Raw genomic sequence first — 7,035 nt, forward strand, 5'->3', positions numbered from 1 at the left:
AAAGTGGCTGGTGCATTGCAGAGACCGAATGGCATACGTCTAAATGCAAATGTTCCATAAGGGCATATGAAGGTAGTCTTTTCTTGATCAGTAAAAAATACCGGGATCTGGTTATATCCCGAATATCCATCTAGAAAATAGAAGAAACTTTGTTCTGCTACCCATTCTAAAATTTGGTCAATAAAAGGCAAAGGAAAATGATCTTTCCTAGTAATGGCATTCAGCTTTCAGTAGTCCACACATACTCGCCAACCAGTTGTTGCACGAGTAGGAATTAACTCACCCTCATCATTCTCTATTACGGTAATACCTGACTTCTTAGGTACTACTTGGGTTGGACTAACCCACTGGCTATCTGAAATTGGGTAGATAATTCCAGCATCTAGCCATTTCACTACTTCCTTTTTTACGACTTCTCGCATATTCGGATTCAATCTTCGTTGCATGTCCCTATGTAGTTTTGCCTCAACCTCGCAGTGAATATGATGCATGCAAACAAAAGGATCTATACCCTTCAAATCGGCAATTGACCACCCTATAGCCTCTTTATGCTTTTTGAGTACCCCGACAAGTTTATCTTCCTGGTCGTTGGTTAGGTCAGACGCAATGATCACTGGAAGGGTATCATTGGATCCAAGAAATGAATATTTCAGTGTGGCAGGAAGAGACTTTAGCTCTAGAGTAGGTGGTGCTTCTAAGGATGGTACCAGAGGGCTTGATTGAATTGGTAATTGCTCGTACTTTATAGTCCAAGGGGGATTGGTGCTAAAATTGGGAGGTTCTAGCAAAGCATGTATTTCTTCAGTGTATCCATCAATATCAAAATTATCCATTCCAAAATGTGTTAGGCATGCCTGTAAAGGATCTGAGTTGAGCAAGGCAGGAGCTTTATCTTCTATAACTTCCTCTAACAAGTTGATCTCATTATGGTCGTACACAGGTGGTCCCAAAGATGCATTGAAAATATTCAACCTCAGCTTCTTATTTCCGAAAGATACATCCATAACTCCAGTCCTACAATTTATACAAGCATTAGCGGTTGCTAAGAAGGGTCTACCTAGGATGATTGGTATTTGGTTGGGGTTGCTGTCAGATTTCATATCTAGCACAAAAAAGTCAACAGGAAAGTAAAATTCATCTACTTTCACCAATACATCTTCCAGCATTCCACGGGGTACCTTAATAGATCGGTCTGCTAGTTGTAAGATCACTGTCATGGGTTTTAACTCTCCAAATCCAAATAGATCATATACAGAGCTCGGGAGAAGGTTGACACTTGCACCCAAATCTAATAATGCCTTCTTAATCGTGAGGTTCCCTATGACACAAGAAATAATTGGGGTACCTGGATCTTTCAGTTTGGGTGGGATAATTTGCTGGAAAACTGAGCTGGCCTGCTCAGTTAGGTAGACTTTTCTTGGTATTTATGCCTTTAATTTTTGTTTCTGTGTACACAGGTCCTTTAGAAATTTGGCATAGGTCGGAACTTGCTTAATGGCATCGAGAAGAGGTAAGTTTATCTGGACCTGTTTAAACAGTTTCAACATTTCATTCATTCTTATACTCTTTGTTGGTGCAAAAATCTATCGGCGTCGGAGAAGCTGGAGTCGAGGGAGTCACAGTCACCACCGGGACCTGCAAAGAAAGTCTAAACCAGAGTTGGGGGTGCTCCGGCAAGACCCTCCGACACTCAAGTCAGTTCTCTGCCTCAACAAGAATGGAGTGCTCGAACGAAAATTTTAGCAGAGTTTTAAGATAGAGATTAGAGCTTAGAGAATAACTTATCTGGGGGTCCCCCTTTTATAGACGGAGGGCGTAACAGATTGACAGCGACGTCTGTAACCGTCTGGTAGTGGGCCGTTTGGGGCCATGAGGAGTTTGTTATGAAGAGTAGTGGAGTGGTATCGTGGCCATCGTCGTGGCCTGCCACGTGGAGCCTGTTGTGAAGAGTGGAGTGATGTCCGTTGTCATGACTTGCTAGAGCATGATGGAGCTGCGTGGGATTCGTTACAGGAAGTGGAGCAGAGTCGTGGCCATTACTGTGGCCTGCTAGGGAGTCCAGGCCCATCGGTCGAAGCTCGGTTGGGGTGTCTGGTGGAGAGGGATAGCTCTCCGTCTAAGAGGAGCTCGGATGTTGCTGGCGAGCCTTCTACCGTTGGGTGTCTTGGGCGCTAGTACTGCAGGCGAAGGTCATCACTATAGAAGCTCGATCAGGGGCTTTCTGTGGATGAAGTTCGATTTCATACAGAATCCGGTAGAAGGTCGACCGACAGTGGATGTCAGATGGCACTGGAGAGGTTCACCCACTGGAGGGGTCCGACTGCTGGAGCCTGTGTGTCGTAGGAGTTCGTCCGAAATCTGTCCGCTATAGAAGTTCGGTCAGAGTCTGGTTCTCGTAGAAGTCCGGATGGGGATCATTTATTGAGGAAGCTCGGTCGAAGCTTGCCTGCAATAGAAGTTCGGAAGGAATTCGTTCACAATAGAAGCTCAGGTAGAGGCTTACAGTAGAAATCTGACGTGGACCGCTCATAGTAGAAATTCGAAGTAGACCGCTTGTAGTGGTAGCTTGGAGTAGATCGCTTGTAGTAGAAGCTCGGAGTAGATCGCTTGCGGTGGGGGCTCGGAGTCCGGCCCTTGTAAGAATTCGTATGAGGTCTACCTGCAATAGGAGCTCAGGGCTGAAGTCCGACTCCCGTAGGAACTCGGATGAAATCCAGAAGGTGGTCAACCGCCATAGAAACTTGGATGGAGCCCGTCCGTCATGGAGATCTGCTATTGGGAAAGTTCAGCCACTGACGAACTGACGAAGTTCTGGAAGAAATTTGGATTGGAGTCGATCGAATCCTGTTGGAAAAGATATGGAACAGGTCCGGAGAACGGTTGACCCTTGTAGGAGGTCGGCCGATAGTAGAATCCAGAGAGCACTTGGAGTAGCCTGATAGACGACCGAAGAAGCTTATCGCTGGAGAAGCCCGGGAGATGCAGCAGGAGTTCGTCCGTCGGGGGAACCCGGTCGACACTTGTGGAAGAAGCTGTAGGAGTTTATCCGTCGACAGAACTTGGGAACATTGCGGAAGCTCGACCGTCGGAGAGGTTTGAAAAGATGTCACCCAAGGTCGAACGTCGGTAGAGTCCCAGGAGGGTCACTCCTGATACAAACTTCGGCTGGGGGGTATTTTATACCCAACACCCTTCTTATCAAGAGGCAGAGAGGATTCTAAATCACTGGAAAATGGAGCTTTAGGTGCAGGTGCTGGGTTAACAGGTTCTTTCCTCTCTTCAGATTTCTTCTTTTCTGTTGTAGCTAGAATTGGTTGCTCTTGTTGTTGGATTACTTCAGGTTGATTTAAGATTTTTCCGCTTCTAAGGGTCATGATTGATTTGGCATGTTTGGAAAAGTTTCAAGACCAATGGAGCTTTTAGCCATGTACTGACCTTTTGGGTTATTAATAGGCTGACTAGGTAATTTGCCTTCTTTTCTCCTACTGAAAGCTGTTGCTAGCTGACCTATCTGGGTCTCTAACTTTGCTATTGATTGCATATGAGAGTGAAGGAGTTGGGTATTCATTTCTAGTCCTTTAAGTGCTTGCAGTACCTTTTCTTCGAAAGTCGAGCTATGAGTACTCGGAGTGGGTTGAGGAGGGTTCTGGTATTGTGGCTAGGATGGATGCCTAAAAGTTACATCCGGGTAACCAGATCTTTGTTGCACCAGAGGAACCACTGGTTGTGATTTTCATGAGAAATTCGGATGGTTTCTCCATCCCGGATTGTACGTACTAGAATAGGGGTTGTTCCCTGGTCTATGAGTAGTTTGGGCTTGATGGACTTGTTCTTGTACATGTTCAGGAAACTGTGGTGCAACCGGACAATCATTCACACAATGAGTGGGGCTCGAACACAATGCACATATATCTTGTATCTGATGGGATGGAGAAGGTGACTGTCCTATACTTAATAATCGATCTAACTTTTGGGATAATTCATCTACCTTATGATGGATATCTATGGCATTTTCTACTTCATATATTCCACCTCTCTTTGGGTTTAACATGGGTTTATCTCTAATAGAGACAGACATATGATGTAATGAATTTTTACTTAAAATTTTAAACAGTTGTCATGCCTCATCCTCACTTTTCAGCATGAATGTCCCACCGCATGATGCATCGATCATTTGTCGATTTCTTTCAGATAGCCCATCATAAAAACATTGGATTAACTGCCACTTGGGTACAGCATGGTGGAGATATTTTCTAATAAGGTCCTTTAATCTCTCCCATGTTTCATGAAACATTTCTCCATCTAATTGGGAAAAACTAGTTATGGCTTTCCTTATTTGATTAGTTTTTCCTACAGAAAAATATTTCTTGAGAAACTCTCCTTGCAGCTGGTCCCAGGTTGATATAGTCATGGAATCCAAAGCATGTAGCCAGTATTTGGCTTTGTCCTTAGGTGAGAAAGGGAATAATTTTAACCTAAGAGCATCATCGGAGAAGTTGTGAATTTTAACAGTTGAGCATATCTCAAGAAATTCTTCAAGATATTTATAAGGGTCCTCATTACTAAGTCCACAAAATGAAGGTAATATTTGGATTATACTGGACTTAATTTCATATTGAGTGGCCTCCACAGGGGGCACTTGAATACAAGGAGAGTAGGTATATGTGGAAGGAGTAAAGTACTCCTTCAATTATCTGGGTGGATCATTCTCCTGATTTCAGTCCATATTTTTACGTTTGTTGGCTCTAAAGGTTTTTTCTATTTCTGGATCAAAAGATTGGATTTCTGATCGTAATGATCTACGGCCAAGCATACACCTTACAATTATACTTTAGAGCAAACACAAAAAATTTTAGTTTTTATAATATATATATATATATATAAGAAAGTGAGAAAAGAGTGAAGAAAATCTAAAGAGAAGAACCTAAGAATTTTAAATCTATGAAAAGAGAGAAATTAGTTAATGTTTGATGTTAATTGCAATCAACTTAAACAAGCATAGACTCTCTATCCTAAGGTTAACTTAGATCTAGACAGCTCCTAACTTCCAAGATCGCCTTTGAGCACTCCAAGCTCAAGACTGACTAATTGACTCGGTCAGGTAAGCGTAAGATGTGGGAGGTTCCCTGCTCGTTGCTTTCCTTTGACACCAACTGAGTTGGCCAGGTCAGTCAACGGAACCAATTAAAAATCACTTTCTTTAACCACTTGCCTTAGACATCGAGCAATTAACTAATCCGTACTCGGTTCAACTCTAGAGCTTTCTTATCTTATTGAGCTCGAAATCCTTAGAGGTCAACGTCTAATTAATTTTAGATTAAGGTCTAGGTTATGCAAATGCAAGGGAGTGATTTGTGGGCCAAGAAAGGGTGATCAAATCTCCACCTTATCTGAGTTAATGGGTTGCGCCTTTAAAGTTAATTATGAAGATGCAATGCAAAGAAACAAGGTGTCCAATCAAGTTAGAAATTTTTATATTTGAGGTTACGCTATTTTAGTTAAGCGTTATGAAATATCAGTGGCTTTTTTTTTTAATTCAATCGTGCCAAGATCCCGGGCAACGACGTCAAAATTTGATGCGTAGTCGTTGATAGCACCAAAAATAACTCTACTCACTATGTAGGTAGGATGAGTCGAGATCGTATCCTCAGAGACCTTGGGCTAAGTTGAGATTACAAAATAAAAGAAAGAAGTATTATTTTGATTTAGAAAATAAATTATCTTAAAATTGATGTAATTAGAAAATAAAGAGCTCGGGAGTTTTGAATTAATTTTGCACTAGCAGAGTTGTATCTCTTTTTTAATTAAATAGATGCGATTAATCTTAAAAAAATATCTATCTTTCTTCGGCACACCCTATACCCGTAGATCATGGTGTGTCTCCAAAAAATACTAAGTAAACAACTCTTCTTTCCTCGGCACGCCTCGTACCTGTAGATCACGGTGCGTCTCCGAAAAGTAAAAGTTGTTCCTAATATTAATCTAATAGGAAAGCATAAATAAAAGCATATGAAAGAGAGCAAATAAAGAACTCATGATGATTTAAATAAAAAGTATAATCTTTATTGCATATAAAGAAATACAAGAAAGTTTAAAATAATAAACCCCCTCTGTGTCGTTACAAAATTTCTTCTCCACTCCCGAGACTGCTAGCCTAGCTGCTCATGAAGTAGTCCCTTTCTATTCCTCTATGCAAGGCTCTAGAAGAATTTCTGGGCTCTCCCTCCAATGGGAGTACAAAAGCCTTTTTATAGGTGTTAGGAGGGAGGAGTTTTACATGGTTTTTTGATGTGGGACTAAAGAAAATACTAAAGACTAAAAGCTGGATGGATGAGATGGAAAGATCACAAGCAAATAAAGAAAATACAAATTCTTCTTCTTAAAGTATTTTCAAGAATTAAATTTTTTTCTTTAATTTTCAGATCCCTCGCCACTGTGTCCACCATGCCAAATTCCCCGCGAACCCACCATCCCGTGCTTGCCGCTGCCGTGATGCTGCACTCGCGCGTCTGCCCACGCATCCGCGCCCGCCCGCGTGCTCGCCCGCGTGCCCGCACGACCGTGTGAACCCATGCCGCATGACATTAGCTGTTTACGCTCCAAATTACAAAAAGAAACTTTTGTTTCTTTAAAATAACGTCTATATCCTTTTTGGGTTTTTTGCATAGTATCTTCATTTTCTATAATACCATATGCATCATTCTTTTATTTAAATTTTGTTTTAAGTCCAATTTTCTTCAAACTTGAGTCTTTTTGATCTACGAATCAGACTCTTTGTATCAGCGATCACCTTTCCTGTAAAATATAAAAAAAAGCAAATTTTTAATAAATAAAATAAATTAAATATAATTTTCTGCTTTAAATGACTTAAATTAAGTGTTTATCATGGGCCTGATCTTGGTCAATCCTGACGGAATTATCACGGAGTATGCACTGCGCTTCGAGTTTCCTGCAACAAATAATGGAGCAGAATATGAAGCTCTGATTGCAGGACTAAAGGTCACCAAAGCATTGGAAGTAGATCGGCTCCAAGCC

The 7,035-nt window shown here is 41.5% G+C and overlaps 1 non-coding gene across 1 annotated transcript; it reads left to right on the forward strand.

Moving 5' to 3' along the window:
* Window positions 1-4,233: 4,233 nt before the first annotated feature.
* On the forward strand, window positions 4,234-4,339 carry LOC140854404 (small nucleolar RNA R71). The gene has a single exon (XR_012137619.1). It is a non-coding gene; the product is annotated as a small nucleolar RNA R71 (small nucleolar RNA).
* Window positions 4,340-7,035: the final 2,696 nt, after the last annotated feature.

This window comes from Elaeis guineensis, chromosome 16 (assembly GCF_000442705.2).
Source record: "Elaeis guineensis isolate ETL-2024a chromosome 16, EG11, whole genome shotgun sequence".
NCBI classification, from domain to species: domain Eukaryota; kingdom Viridiplantae; phylum Streptophyta; class Magnoliopsida; order Arecales; family Arecaceae; genus Elaeis; species Elaeis guineensis.